The 16119-nt window shown below is 35.4% G+C and overlaps 1 protein-coding gene across 2 annotated transcripts in view; it reads right to left on the bottom strand.

The window, feature by feature from the left end:
• Positions 1-16119, bottom strand: part of CDH13 (cadherin 13) — a 1297228-nt gene that overhangs the window by 137892 nt on the left and 1143217 nt on the right. The window lies entirely within an intron of this gene.

Genomic DNA, 16119 nt, shown 5'->3' with positions numbered 1-16119 from the left:
ATAGTTTTCCTAATATTGAAGGAGTTCTGCATTCCTGGTACAAATCCCACCTGATCATAATGTATTATTCTCATGATAAGTTGCTAATATTTTATTTAAATTTTTTGCATCTATATTCATTAAAACAATTGGTGTGTAATTTTTTTCCTCTGTTTTGGCTCTTTCTGGTTTAAGTATCAGAACCATATTTGTATCATAAAAATAATTTGGTAGGACTCATAATTCTCCCAAAAAATCCATATAGTATTGGAATTAACTGTTCTTTAAATGTTTGATAGAATTCACTTGTAAATCCATCTGACTCTGGAGATTTTTTCCTAGGGAATTCATTGATGGCTTGTTTGCCTTTCTTTTTCCATTTAAGTATTCAACTTCCTCTTCTGTTAATCTGGGCAATTTATATTTTTTAAAAATATTCATCTATCTCACCTACATTGTCAAATTAAACATGATTTAATATAAATATAATTTTTATTGTGTTATGATCTAAAAAGAACACATTGACTTATCTCTGCCTTTCTTCACTGGATTGTGAGGTTTTTATGCTCTAGTACATGATCTTTTTTTTGTATGTGTTCATATATTGCTGAGAAAAAGATATATTCCTTTGTATCCCCATTCAATTTTCTCCAGAGATCTATCATATCTACCTTATCCAGAATTTTATTCACCTCTTTAACTTCTTTCTTGCTTATTTGGAGGTTAGATTTATCAATTTCAGAGAGTGGGAGGTTGAGGTCCCCCACTAATATAGTTTTGCTGCCTATTTCTTCCTGTAACTCCCTTAACTTCTCCTCTAAGAATCTGAATGACATACCAAATATTTTTGCATATATTTTTGGTAAAGACATTGCTTCATTGTCTGTGGTGCTTTTTAGCAGGATACTGTTTCCTCCCTTATCACTCTTGATTAGATCTATTTCTGCTTTTGCTTTGTCTGAGATTAGGATTGCTACCCCTGCTATTTTTACATCATATTTTTACATCAGCTAAAGCATATTATATTCTGTTCCAGTTTTTTACCCTTACCTGTGTGTATGCCCATTTCAAATGTGTTTCTTATAAACAATATATTGTAGGATTATAGTTTTTAATCCATTCTGCTATCTGTCTCCATTTTATGGGAGAGTTCACCCCATTCACATTCACAGTTATGATTACTCTCTGTGTGTTTCCCTCCATCTTATTTCTCCCTATTTGTGCTTTTATCTCTCTCTTCCCCTCCACAACAGAGTTTTAATTTTTGACCACCACCTGCCTCAATCTTCCCTCCCTTTTCGCAGTCCCTGTCTCTTTTATTCCCCTTTTCCCTTACTTCTTTTTTTTGCCTCCCTTTAAGCCTGTTCTCTCTTTTCTTTCATCTCCCTTTCCTCATTCCCTCTACTGTAATATATTTTTGTACCTCTTCCTGAAATGTAATTTACTTTTTTCTGCTTCCCCCTTTTCACATCTCCTGTTAAAATGCTTCCTTTGCACCTTTAAGTCACATTTTTTAAATCATAACATTATATTTATACCCACTCCCTCTATCTATGTATATCCTTTTTAAATATCATAATAAATATACAGTTCTCAAGATTAACAAATATCATCTTCCCTTAAAGGGATGTAAACTGTTTGACCATATTGAATAAAAAGGGTTTTTTCCCTATTTATGTTTTTATGCCTTTTTTGAGACTTTTATTTGAAGATGAAATTCTCTATTGAACTGTGACCTTTTCATCAGGAAGCTCTGGAAATCCCTTATTTCATTGAATGTCCTTCTCATTGCCTGAAAAATTATGCTCAATTTTACTGGGTAATTCATCCTTGGTTGTAGTCCAAGTTCCTTTGCCTTATGAAATATCATATTCCAATCCCTCTGACCTTTTAATGTAGAAGCTGAAAGATCCTGTGTGATCCTGACTGCAGTTCCTCGATATTTAAATTGCTTCTTTCTGACTGCTTGCAATATTTTCTCTTTTTAATCCATAGTTCTGGGATTTGGTAACAATATTCTTTGGTGTTTTCAGTTTGGGATTTCTTTCAGGAGGTGATCAATGGATTCTTTCAATGACTATTTCGTGTGTATCTAGGAGCTCAGGATAATTTTCCTTGATGATTTCTTGAAAGATATTATCCCAGGCTCTTTTTTTTTTTTCATCATGGCTTTCTGGTAGACCAATAATTCTTAGATTTTTCTCTCCTGGATCTATTTTTCTGATCAGTTATTTCACCAGTGAGATATTTTACATTTTCTTCTATTTCTTCATTCTTAGATTCTGTTTGACTGATTCTTGATGTCTCACAGAATCATTAGTTTCTACTTACCTAATTCTAATTTTTAATAGATTATTTTCTTCAATTAACTTTTGTATCTCATTTTCCACTTGTCCAAAACCAGTTAGGTTTTGTATCTCCTTATCCATTTGCCCAATTATCCTTTTCAATTCTTCCATATATTCTTTCCTCATATTTTTAAAATCATTGGCCAATTTTTATTCTACCTAATTTGGCTTTTAAAGTTCTTCTTGAGCTCTTCCAAGAATGCTCTTTGGGCTTGAGCCTAGTTCATATTCCCTTCTGAGGTTTCAGATGGGAGTACAGTTTCAATGCTGACCTCTTCAGTATTCATTTTTTGGCCCTTGTCCCCATAGTAAGATTCTATGGTCTTTTCTTTCCTGGTTTGCTTTGTGCTCATGATTGCCTTTTTCCTGACTTTTAAAGTGGATCTCTGCTTCTGGGGCACAGGGGACTCTGTCCCATGGTTCTTGTGCTAAGAAGTTGAGGCTTTGTGTATTGTGGCCTCTGGTTATTTCAGCTAGAAGCTAGAATGCTGCTGCTTATGTGATGCTGAGCTGGCTGGTGTGCCAAAGCAGAGGCCAGGTTAAGTCTTCGAGTTTCCCTTGAGTTACCCTGAAGCTCGCTGTGCAAGGTGTGGGGGAAGGGTGGTCTGGGTTCATGAGGTCTCCTTTCCTGAGCTACAGCACAAGAAGACTCAGCAGTTGGTGACCCCCCATCTGTGACAGTGTCTTCCCAATTCCTCTGGTTGTGATAAGGCAAGCCTGAGGTCCTGGTGTTGGCACTTATGGGTTCCACCCTCCTGGCGCTCAGGATCTCCCCCTGATTCGCTGAGGTGGGGCTATGTGGGACAGCTATGGTCCTGCACTGGTCCCCTTCATCCACAGCAAGAGGGACTACCCTTTGTGATTTTGCTAGGCTCTCTAGCTAAGAGACTCTTTATACCTTTGGCTGATCCCACTATTCCAGGATTTTTCCTGGGGAAACATTCTCAGGGTTTTTCAAGGGCAATGTGGGCAGAGGGATAGCACTTACAGGTCACTCCACCATCTTGGCTCCTGGAAGTTCAAAATCCATGATTTTTTTAAAAAGAGCTTAGACATCATATTTTAAGAAATCATTAAGAAAAACTGCTCTGATATCCCAGAACCAGAAAGCAAAATAGAAATTGAAAGAGTCTAATAATCACCTCCTTAAAGAAATCCCAAAATAAAAATTCCTAGAAATATTATAGATAAATCTCAAAGCTCCCAAGTCAAGGGGAAAATATTGCAAGCAGCTAGAAAGACTGAATTCAGATACCATGGAGCCACAATCAGGATTACTCAATATTTAGCAGCTTCTATATTAAATATGATATTCCATAAGCAAAGGAACTGGGACTACAAGGGGAAAATGGATATTTAATGTTATAGAAGACTTTCAAGAATTTCTGATGAAAAGAACAGAGCTAAATTGAAAATATGACTGTCAAATACAAGCAAGACTGAAGAGAAGCAGCAAAAGGTAAAGAGGAAAGAGAAATCACGAAGGATTCTACCAGGTTCAACTGTTTACATTCCTGTATGAGAAAATAATACCTGTTACTCCTAAGAACTTTTATCATTATAAGGGGAGTTAGCATGAATAGATAGATAGATAGAGAGATAGAGAGATAGAGAGATAGATAGAGAGATAGATAGATAGATAGATAGATAGATAGATAGATAGATAGATAATATATGTGTGAGTTGACTATGATGGATTGATTAAAAAATAATCAAGGAATGAGAAAGAGGGGTACACAGGGAGACTTGGGAAGGGAAAGGAAGAATAGAAAAAATTGTATAGCATAAAAGTATTGAAGGAAGAAATTTTGCATTGGATAGGAAGATGGGGGTGAGTGACAGGCAACACTAAATATTTTTTTCCCATCACAATTGGCTCAAAGAGGGAATAACACATACTCAGTTGCATGTGATCTATTTTACTCTAGAGGGAAGAAGGAGGGGAAGGAGATGTGAAATGATGGAAGGGAAGGCAGATTAAGGGAGACCATGTTCAGAAGCAAAAACAGGCTCTTGAATAAAGAAAGGCTAAAGACAGTGAGTGAGTACAGGAACATGCATGTGTGCACATGCACATATGTGAGAAAGATAGAGACAGAGAGAGAGGAGGGAAATACACTTTAGTAATCATAACTGTATGTATGGGATGAACTCATCCATAAAATGGAAGCAGATAGCAGAACGGATTAAAAAATAATGTTTACAAAAAGACACACTTAAACAGAGAGACACAGAGTCAAAAGATGGCAGAATCTATTATTTTTCAATGAGATTTTTAAAAAATGGGAGTAGCATCATGTTTTCAGACAAGGAAAAAGCAAAATTAGACCTATTTTAAAGAGATAAATAGGGAAATGTCATTTTGTAAAAGTTGTCATAGATGATGAAATAATATCAATACTAAACATATATGCACAAAATAACATCGCATCCAAATTCTTAAAGGGCAAGTTAAACACACTGTAGGAATAAATAGTAAAACTGTACTGGAAGAGGACCTCAACTTTTCCTCCTCCAAACTTGATAAATCTAGCCACAAAATAAGTAAAGAAGTTAAAGAGATGACCAGAATTAAAAAAAAAACAAAAAACAATGGATATGATTTACGTCTGGAGAAAATTAAATGAGAATAGAAAGGATCATACATTTTCTCAGTAGTATATGGCACTTTCACAAAATTTGATCATGTATTAGGATACAAATACCTAATATTCAAATCCAGAGAATTAGAAAAAATAAATACATCCTGTTCAGACCAGAATGCAATAAAATTTAACTCAATAAAAACCTGTGTAAATATAGATTAAAAATACTTTACCTGATTATATGTCAATAAAGCTAACAATCTAAGTAAAATCGATGGGTTTTTACAGAAATATAAATTGTCCTGATTAAGACAGGAAGAAATATATTTAAATAATTCTGTCTTAGAAAAAACAAATTGAACAAGCCATAAATGATATTCTAAGAAAAAATATCCAGGACCAGATGGATTGTAATGCCCATGTGATACCCGTAGCACCTGCTATGACTATGCATGCATATTTCTAGGGTAAATTCACAAAATATAATAAAGTCTATTCCTCAAAGGTTAAACCAAAATATTTGTTTGAGATATCATTAGAATACCAGGAGGTAAGATGTAACAGCGTAATCCAGGGAGTGCTGACATTTTAAACCTTCCTTCTGTCAGGTTGCCCCACTAAAATAAGTACATCTAAATAAAATTCCTCCCTCCACCCACTCACAGCTTGCTTCTCTCTCTCTGCTCTACCTGCTCCCACTCTCTTCTTCTACTCTCTCTTTCTCTCCTCCTTGGGCAAGCTCCTTCCAGTCTGAGCTCCATGTGATTCAGGCTCCCTGTGACCACAGCCTCCATATGATCAACAGGATCCATGTGGTAGGCCTATTAATGGGCTGGGGAGATCTTCCTATTCTCTTAACATTACATGAATTCAAGAAAACATTTAAAGAAGAATTAATTCCAATGTTATATAAGGTATTTGAAAAATTGAGAAGGAAGGAGTTCTACTAAATTCCTGTTATGACATAAATATGGTGTTCATACCTGAACCCAGGAGAGCAAAAGCAGAGAAAGAAAACTAATTAACTAAATTTCCCTAATTAATATTGCTACAAAAATTTTAAATGAAATACTAGCAAGCAGATTATAGCAATCTATCACAAAGATCATACACTATGACCAGGAGGGATTTATACAAGGAATGCAGGGCTAGTTTAGTATTAGGAAAAATATGAACTTAACTGACCATATCAACAACAGAACCAACAGAAATCATATGATTATCTCAAATATATGCAGAAAAGGTTTTTTGACAAATTATAGCAATCATCTCTACTAAAACCATGAGAAAGCACGGGAATAAATAAATCTTTGCTTAAAATGATAAGTAGTATTGATCTAAAACCTTCAGCAAGCATTATTTGTAATGAGGATAAGCTAGAACACTTCCCAGTAAGATCAGAAGTGAAGCAAGGATGCTCATTATCACCACTATTATTCAACATTATAGGAGAAAATGCTGGTGATAGCAATAAAAGAAAAAAGACACAGAACGAATTAGAATAGGCAGTGGAGAAGGAAAACTGTCACTCTTCAAAAAAAGTATGATGATATACCTGAAGCATCCCAGAAACCAACTAAAAAAATAGTTGAAATAATTAACAGCTTCAGGAAATATGAAGGATATAAAATAAATACACATAAATCATCAGATTTTCTATCACCAACATATTCCAGTAATGAGAGATAAAAAGAGAAATTCCATTTAAAATGATGGTAAACAATAGAAAATAACTGGGAATTTACCTGCCAAGATAAACCCAGGAACTACATAAACACAATCACAAAGCACTTTTCACACTAATAAAGACAGATATAAATAGTTGAAAACCAAGTTAATACAATAAAAAATGACAATTTTACCTAAATTAATTTACTTATTCAGTGCAATACCAAATTACCACAAAATTATTTTATATAACTAGAAAAAATAATAACAAAATTCATTTGAAAGATCAAAGGGTCAAGAATATTAAGGGAATTAATGGAAAAAAAGTGTGAATGAAATTGGCCTAGCAGTACCAGATCTCAAACTGTATCACAAAGTAGTAATCATCAAAACAGTGAGGTAGTGGCTAAAAAGCGGAGTGGTGAATTAGTGTAAAAAAGTAGGTAGATAATACACAGTAGTAAATGAACACAGTAATCCCATGTTCGATTTATCCAAAGATCCAAACTTTTGAGACAAGAATTCACTGTTTTACAAAAATTGGGAAAATTGGAAGCAGTTTGGCAGAAACTAGTTACAGACCAATATCTCACACTATGTATCATGGTAAGGTGAAAATGGGTATATGATTTAAACATAAAGGGAGATATCATAAGTATGGAAAATGTTATCAGTCAGATATATTGATTAGGGAAAATGTGTAACCATATAAAAGATAGAGAGATTTATGGGATATAAAGTGTTTAGTGAGGATTAAATGTAATTTTATGACCAAGAAATTTCAAATGATGCCTGTAATAAAAGAAGTAGAAGAAAAGTATAGGCATCTGACAATAGGAAAATTTGATGCAGAAAGACAAAAAGGAGGACAATAACACTGTGTTACTGCTAAAAGTCAGGGGTTGTAACCCAAGAAGAAAAGCTACATACAACCTCACATCACTAATGACCTCTCTGACTATGCCTAAGACACTCTTTCTACGAGCCTCTGTTTTCCTATCTTTAAAATGCAAGTGGGTAGATAAGAGGGACTCAAAGTCCCTTCCAACTCTGACACTTTTGTGCTAAGATATCCGGTAACTAATATCGTACAAATCTAGAATGATGAAAAGTTTAATGTTATTTAAGTTAAATGTGAGATAACATCCAGACAAGCCTCTTCCCATTTCTCATTCATTCATCCCCCTAATGCTTTCTGGGTTCCAAATCCATCTCTTGGCCTAATTAAAGTGAAGTCTAGTGCTTTGGATCTTAGTTTCCTTAGATCTTAGCACACCTAGGCTCTGGTCTTTCTCCTTACCTAGTAACTTGTACCTTGACCATTCTTGATCCAAATCCCATGCCTTAGTCCATCCAGAGATCTAGACAATAGGGAATGTAGAACTAGAGTTCTAATCCTGAATGGGATACTTATGAGAGTTGCTAAATAGATAACTGGAAGAATGCTTATTTGCTAGTCGCAATTCTAGATACTGGGGATAGAACAGGAATAGGTTTTGGGCTTATGACTTATTTGAATAGAATAGAGAACTCTCTGGATGGGAAAACTCTGTCCATGCATATCAGCATGTTATTTGCAATTGAGATTCTTAGAGAGTTTCCTGGAGCACTAAGACCTTAAATGACCTGTCCAAGGTCATATAACCAGGATGTATTAGGGACAGATCCTGAACACAGTTCTTCTTGACTTCAAAGTTAGAATTCTATCCACTACAAGATGCTAGGGATACAAAGACTAAAACAAGGTAGTCCCCTCTTGAGTAGTTTATAGTTTACTGGGATTCAGGGGGGAGGGTAAGTCGTATACACAAGTAGGAAAATACAAAGGAATTTGAAGAGGGAAAGAGCACTGATAAATTGGGGGAACAAAAAAGTCTGTAACTAGGAGATGGCTTGAGAGCAGACCCTTGAAGGACTTGAAAGATTCTAAGATGCTGATAGAAAGAGGATTTACTGAACTATTTCCTCTCATTTGACACATTCCAGGACTCATTTTTGTAATCTTATTAAGTGTCTTTGATATACTAAATTGTGAGCTTCTTGATAGGAGGGATCATCCTTTGCCTCTTTTTGTATCCTTAACACTTTGCACAGTATCTGGTACATAGAAGGCCCTTATTGAGTCTCTGATTGATCCATATTTTTAAATAAGCACATCATTTCTCAGGTTTAAGTTTAGGAAACAGCTTCAGTAGTTCCATTTGGCTAGAAAGTAAAGTTAACAAAAGAGAGAGATCTAAAATAAAGTTGGAGTATGAGGCACAGCATGGAGGGATTTATATCTTGCTTTTTAAAAATAAAACTTATTTATAAAAAGTAAACAAGGAATATTTAGGCAAGGCCAGTTTGGAGTTCACTATGATGTGAGATTTTATAAACCTGAATGAGAGAAAGAATGGATTAGAGAAAACCAACTGTTTACTTTCATAGTGCATACTGTTCACTGAATATTAATTAATGGACTTTCACGTGTAAATGCAGACACTGTAAAGGAAGTGCAGTTTGGGTACTTCTCCAGAGTGGGAAACAGTTGCATGAAATTTTGCAATTACTGGACCATTAGTAAAAGAGCTGATCTGTTTCCAAAGTTATAGAGCAAACAGCAGCAGTAGCAGCAGCAGCAGCAGCAGCAACAAAAAAGTCAATAAAAACAACTTTTATTGTAATGGAAGAAAATAGCAACCTTAGTGAATTCAAAGCAAAATTTAAATTCATCTTGCTATTCTTTCAGCACCCATTTTTACTTTGTCTAAAAATAGGCCCATGTTCCCTGTGAGTTTGTGAGCAGACTAATCCATTTGCACACAGGCTAATTTCTACATTTGATCCTTCATGTCCCACACATTCATCTAGCACCACAGAAAGAATCTCACTTGGTCACTCCCATCAATCCTATTTAACCCAGCATGAAGAGAACAAGTAAAACTATGTTTCTTTTCTTTTTTGAGGGAGGAAATATTGGAATCAGAAGGTTCCCTACCCTATCCCCAAACCACTCCCACATATACCTTGAGAAAAGGGAAGACTATATAAGTATATTGAAAACACACTACTCTCTACATAGACACATAATGGCAGAGGCAAAATGTACAAAAAGGTGATTTTTAGTGGACAAATAAACTCCGAAGGAAGTACAATCCTTCACTGAAGTCTTTTCTAATATGTCTAATGCTGGTCAGGCGCTGAGGAAGCAGCTAATCAGTCTGTTTATTACAGAGCAGTGGGGCTTTCAAAGCCCTGATGACTATCCAACAATCATAAGGGATGGTTTTTTATGTTCACCTCAGGAGCACAGATGAAGATGTATAATTTTGAGCACATTAACCAGCAGTACACATCTTGAGCTGGTTGACATTTCTAATGAAACAGTGTGCGGACATACTGGTTAATATGAGTGTTGGCTCCAAGAGCCCAGGAGCATTTGCAAAGTCTGTGGTGCTAAACTAAAGTCTGGTAATTAGGCTCATGATGGAGCTAAGTAACAGGACCATATACCACACATCTATGGTTAATTCAATCACTTAGTTCATGAAGTGGTTGGAAATGTATTATGACTGCTTGTTCACTATATTGAGACATTCGGCACTCCTCCATTCCTTATGAAATGGATGTTAGCAAAGTCTGAATATTGTTGTTAAACAAGAAATTTCTGGAAGGGAGAAGAGTAGATACTTTAATGGTAAGGGAGGTTCCTTGTGAACAAAAGGACTCAGAGAGAAACCATGGCACTTTGGAAAAAGAATTGGTTTCTGAGTCAGAGGACTTGTGTTTGAAATCTTGTCTTACTACATGTCATACCTTGGGTCTCTCTAGGCCCTACTTTCATCTTCTGTAAAATTGAGGTATTAATGAGATAGGCTGCAAGGTCCATTCCAACTCAAAAACTATGATTATATTAAATAAGTCCATATGATGAAGCAGTAAGGATTCTACTCCATTCCCAAGTAAGGTGGCAGAGAAAATCCATTAGTTTATAATCATTCTTTATCTTGAAGATTTCAGAATCACAATCCATGTCAGTGAACAGTGTTTCTTCTCTACTCTTGTCCCATCATTCTTCTCTAACTTCGTTGTTTTTATCATTTTCTTAATCTAGAAGGCTGGTGAAATTGTTTCCTCCAGTACTATAACCTGCTCATATTCCCAATAAATGCTTGTACATGGCATCTAGGTTGTTTGACCCATTGAATTATGGATATAATATACAAATAATGGTATTTTATAGCACAGTGTCCATCAGGTTGAGTCGCTCTGATGCGATTTTGTCATGTGGATGCTAGCAAACTATATTGCAATAGCTCCTCTGTAGCCATACTGACAAACTGTGTTAACAGGACCTCCCTGTTTTCTTAAGCCCCAGTGAGCTTAACACTCCTCAGGGAATTAGTCATGAAATTGTTGACATTATCTTTGAGCAAAGACCTTTCTGGTAAAAGAAAGAATTCCATCAGTTTTGTGCTTATCTCCTAAGGGTGCTAAGGATCCAAATCCTCATGAGAAATAAAACAAGTTGTGTTTTAACTTACAGGAATGCCCATGCCACTAAAACAAAAACAAACAAAAAAATTAATAAAACTTCAGATGACTTTTGAGGGGGAAATGAATCTTACTGAATACAAGAAGTAGAAAATTGTAGGCTGAGGGGAGATTTTCATGTCAAACTAGCTATTGGATATATGTTTTTACTACCTTATTACAGTAGGAACTCACATAAACATGACTTCTGGGATCAACACACTATGAGATAACCTAAGGGGTCTTTTCTATATCTATCCTAAGCTTCTCTGATTGACCACATCCAGTGATCGCAGAATCTCTACTTTACTGAAATGTTCCCACTGTCATTAATAGGTAGTTTTGTGTTCGAAAAGTCTAGTTTGGGTCCTAAGACTGGTCGAACGTAGGTCAGAAATAGTGGAACATTTTGAGGACAGGACAAGAGATGTGGCATGGGGGTACTATGGTAGATTGGAAGGAGTCTGGGATTTACAGAAGTTCCTGTCCTGAATTCCAGCTCAAGTATTTACAAGTATGACTTTGGGAAAGTCCTTTTTCCCTGTCCATTTTAGCTTCTTCATACATAAAAGTGTATTATATAAGATGGTTTTGAATATCAGTTCTAACATTAGACCTTGTGATTATTGGCTATGTTACAGTCTCCATACAGAGGCAGAAAGTAATATAAAGTATTCCTGTTAACAGGGGATTAACATGAAGGCAGGCTTCATCCAGCTATCTGTGGCATTGCTGTAGTGAATATTCACCGGTCACCATAGCATCCCAACAGATGTAATGACATTCTTTGCTTTCTTGGTTTCATGTGACTTAACTTGCTGCTTTTGCCCACTGATGACTGGGGAGTTTTCCAATTGGATCCTGGGTGTTCCAGGGCCTTGCCTTCACTGAATAGCCTTGAAGAGATGGGGTTTAAATTGTGTCGGGATATTAGTCTAAAGTGAATGAAGTGGAGAGTATACTTCTCGTTTATATCCCCAGAGTGATAAATGTGAAAGTGTAATTTTTTTTCTAAGGCAAAGAAAATGGAAAACCAACGTGGATTTCAGACTCATGAGAAATAGCTTATGAATTTAGATGATAGCTCGGCAGAAATAAATTGTACAGATGTTCATTCATTTTAATAAAGTGGGGAAATGACATGCTGCTACAGTCCTTTGAGAACACTGGTATTTTTAAATTATGATCCTATAATAGTAGCATTAAAATTTGTAATGCAGCCAGTAGCTTTTGAATTGGAGGGAAAAATTCATTTATAAAATAAAAGTTCAGACTTTGGAATGTAAATTGGAATGCTCATTGCTCCTTGGTCAGATATGAATTAGCCCTAAGAGGACCCTACAACATTTTGACCATAAAATGTTAAAAAATACCTTCCAAGGAACTTTTTGGATCATTGACAAAACTCTTGTTACTACCCTCTATTCAAGTTGATAATGTATATATATGAAAAATGAAGCTAACCAGTTTCTTTATTTCTTCCTAGAGGTATGGGGACAATTTTAGGTGATGATTTTTCAGTTTATGACTAATAGACTCTGCTTGATAATAGACATGTAAAAAACAGAAAGGTAAAATAATGAACAAAGGACAATTACTTTCATCTCTGACATGAAAGGAGCTTTCCATAGAGATGATCTTAAATTTTCAAAGGTTATGCTTATGAAGCAAAATCTCTGTCTTGTCTACCATGGGGAAATGGCTTAATGAACAGGTCCGGTTATCTCCTGTTCTATGTGTCTTCCACATGAAGATCAAACTTGTTAAGTTAGAGAAGGTTCATCATTAGAAAACTGGTCACAAAGGAATAGAATTTGGAAATACAGAATGGAATAGACAAAAGAAAAACTGTCCCTCATTTCCATCCACTCTGTGTTGTCTTCAGAGTCAGATACAAGGAATTTGAGATTCCATATAATCATAGAGTTATTGTGCTATCTACAAATATGACTTCAACAGTTGATATGTTAAAGTTGGGATCTTTGTTTAATGACTGGTAAGTTGAGACACCACTGGAGTAATTGATACATGCTTATGTTGACATCCCAGGGACAAATCAATATTTGTTCATATTCAAATGCATGGACAGCTTGCAGGTACTTTTCAGGGAAGTAATGCTAGATGATATATAGATAGAGAGAGATAATATTAAATAAATTTAAATAAATAGATAGAATATTAAATAAATCCAACCTGGATGGGCTGGCAACATTGTTCAATTGAAAAGTATGAATTTGCCTAAAACAGTATTTTATAGAGAACTCATACAAGGCAAATGTTCATATGAAGGTCATCTGAAGCGACACAAGGACACTCTCATGTTCCCTCTGAAGAAGTGTGGAATAGATTGTGAGACATGGGAGACTCTGGCACAGGACCACCCAGCAAAACATACCCCTATCAAAGAACGCACTGTGCTCTATGAGCAAAGCAGAATTGCAATAGTTCAAAAGAAATGTGAAATGCAAAAATTTAGAGACATTTCCACTCCAAATATTCATAGAGATTATTTGTGTTCCAAGGTCATATTGGTCTGATTGGTCTCAGTCAGACACATTGTAGCTTGACCCCAAAATAGTGGTGTCATTTTATGCTCTTTGAGCATGAAAAACAATAACCAGGATAGATAGATAGATAGATAGATAGATAGATAGATAGATAGATAGATAGATAGATAGATAGATAGGAAGGAAGGAAGGAAGGAAGGAAGGAAGGAAGGAAGGAAGGAAGGAAGGAAGGAAGGAAGGAAGGAAGAAAAAAAGAAAGAAAGAAAGAAAGAAAGAAAGAAAGAAAGAAAGAAAGAAAGAAAGAGAAAGAAAGAGAGAGGGAGAGAAAGAAAGAAAGAAAGAAAGAGAGAGAGAGAGAGAAAGAAAGAAAGAAAGAAAGAAAGAAAGAAAGAAAGAAAGAAAGAAAGAAAGAAAAGAAGGAAGGAAGGAAGAAAAAACTCTGAACTGATCTTCCAAAGAACCAAAAGATCATTTTGGAAGGAAGATACTTGGTCATCTTGAAATACTTATGAAGGCCATAAGCCAAGAGATTTCCATGAAGACAGTTGTAGCATATGTACCAAAATAACTAGCCATATATAGAACAAGAGGAATGCTATAAAGAACTTGAAAAGATCATTCAAATAGTGACTTTGATATTCAGTGGCTTCAATGCTAAAGAGAGAATAATTTAGAGTACTGAAATCTATCCAAGAAAATAATATTTAGATTCAAGAAATATCAGAAACTAGTGCCTTAAGAATACTCAGAATCCTCATAAACTGTACATCATTAAAAATTTCTTTTTTCCAGAAGAAAATAAGGCAATGGGTATGAAAACCATTAAAACACATCATATAAAATGAAACTGATTATATCTCATCGAACAAGAAGTCACTAGTTACAGCTGTTTCTATATAATCAGATTATTGATTGGTTATAACAAAGGTTAAATGAAACAAAAAAGTAGAAAAGGGGGGGGGGGCTTAATTGCGAATACTGTAGGTATAACCTGAATTATTGAAACAAACTGTTAACTCCAAAAACGAAGAAATGGACAAAATTAAGATCATGGTCAGTGGCTCTTGAAATATTTTTTATAGAAATTTCTTTCAATACTTTGATAGATCTGTGATATTACCAATATAGGTAATCTCTCCAACAGTTCAAATCACAGTAAATACATTCCTTTTCAACCTATGGAACTTGTCCAGACCCTGTCATAAATATTTCCCTGATGGTTCATTCAATGTGACAGAAACCATCTTCTAAAACTGTTAACATTACATGACTATTATAGACATGGGGTAGACAGGATATGGGCTTTACAGCATTTATCCCTGCTTCTTACTATATTTAAATCTTAACTTTAGTACTTTCAAACTTGGGAGAGTCATGTGACTACTCTGAGCTTTAGTTGTTTCATGTGTTTACTTTGACAGATCACAAATGCTTTGTCTATGTGTGTTCTAAGGATCAAATGCTATAATGAATATAAAACACTTTGTAAATTGTAAAATACTAGATAATCATCCAGCATTTATCAAATGCCTACTATTTGCCAAGTGGGGAACAAAGGCACAAATTGAATCGTCCCTGTTCTCAAATAATTTAGATCTGTTGTGAAGAAGATACAATTTTTGCAGAGCGTATCACTGCCTTCAAACCAAATAAAGCATCCTTGCGTGTTCATATCCTCCTCTCTTCCTCCCCCCCCAAATTTAAATATATTGGAGGGCATGACTAGTAAAGTCATCTATCATAGATATAATGATCTGGCCTCACACTTTGGTGGTATCATAATTTACTTCAATTTCTCAGTTCCGCATTAAACATCATGTATTATTTTGCCTGTTTCACCATTGCTGTAACGGAGCTGTCAAGTGGGAAAAGAGAAAAATACGATAAAATAAAGTCATAGAATTTCCTTCCAAAACAGAGTTAAGGCAACAAAAAAATTTGCCAGGTTGTTTTCAGTACGTTGTCTCATGCCATAAGATACAATAAATGAATCTGAATGATATGCTTTGAGAGTCAATCCCATAAAAAGCAGCAAGGTTTTCACATGACTGGATTTGATCGTAGCAAAGCAAAAAAGTGCTCCCCCATGATACATTTACTTTTCATTGAACCATTGGATCTTCCCCCACCTAACCAGCAGGGGACACTGTAAGCAATCAGGGTACATTAAAGGTACCTCCACTTGATTACAGACTATTTGGAAAAATGAAACATTTCTGAGACATAAAAGTGTAAAGTCGACATTAGATGGAGTGGTGAGCTGATTCAACCATTCTGGAGAGTAATTTGGAACTATGCCCAAAGGGGTACAAAAATGTGCATCCCCTTTGACCCAGCAATATCGCTTCTAGGACTGTATCCCAAAGAGATCATAAAAATGGGAAAGGGTCCCACATGTACGAAAATATTTATAGCAGCTCTCTTTATGGTGGCCAAGAACTGGAAAATAAAGGGGATGCCCATCAATTGGGGAATGGCTGAACAAGTTGTGGTATATGAATACTATTGTGCTATAAG

Source organism: Notamacropus eugenii, chromosome 1 (genome assembly GCF_028372415.1).
Source record: "Notamacropus eugenii isolate mMacEug1 chromosome 1, mMacEug1.pri_v2, whole genome shotgun sequence".
Classification (NCBI taxonomy): domain Eukaryota; kingdom Metazoa; phylum Chordata; class Mammalia; order Diprotodontia; family Macropodidae; genus Notamacropus; species Notamacropus eugenii.
This window is presented reverse-complemented; position numbering and strand designations above follow the sequence as displayed.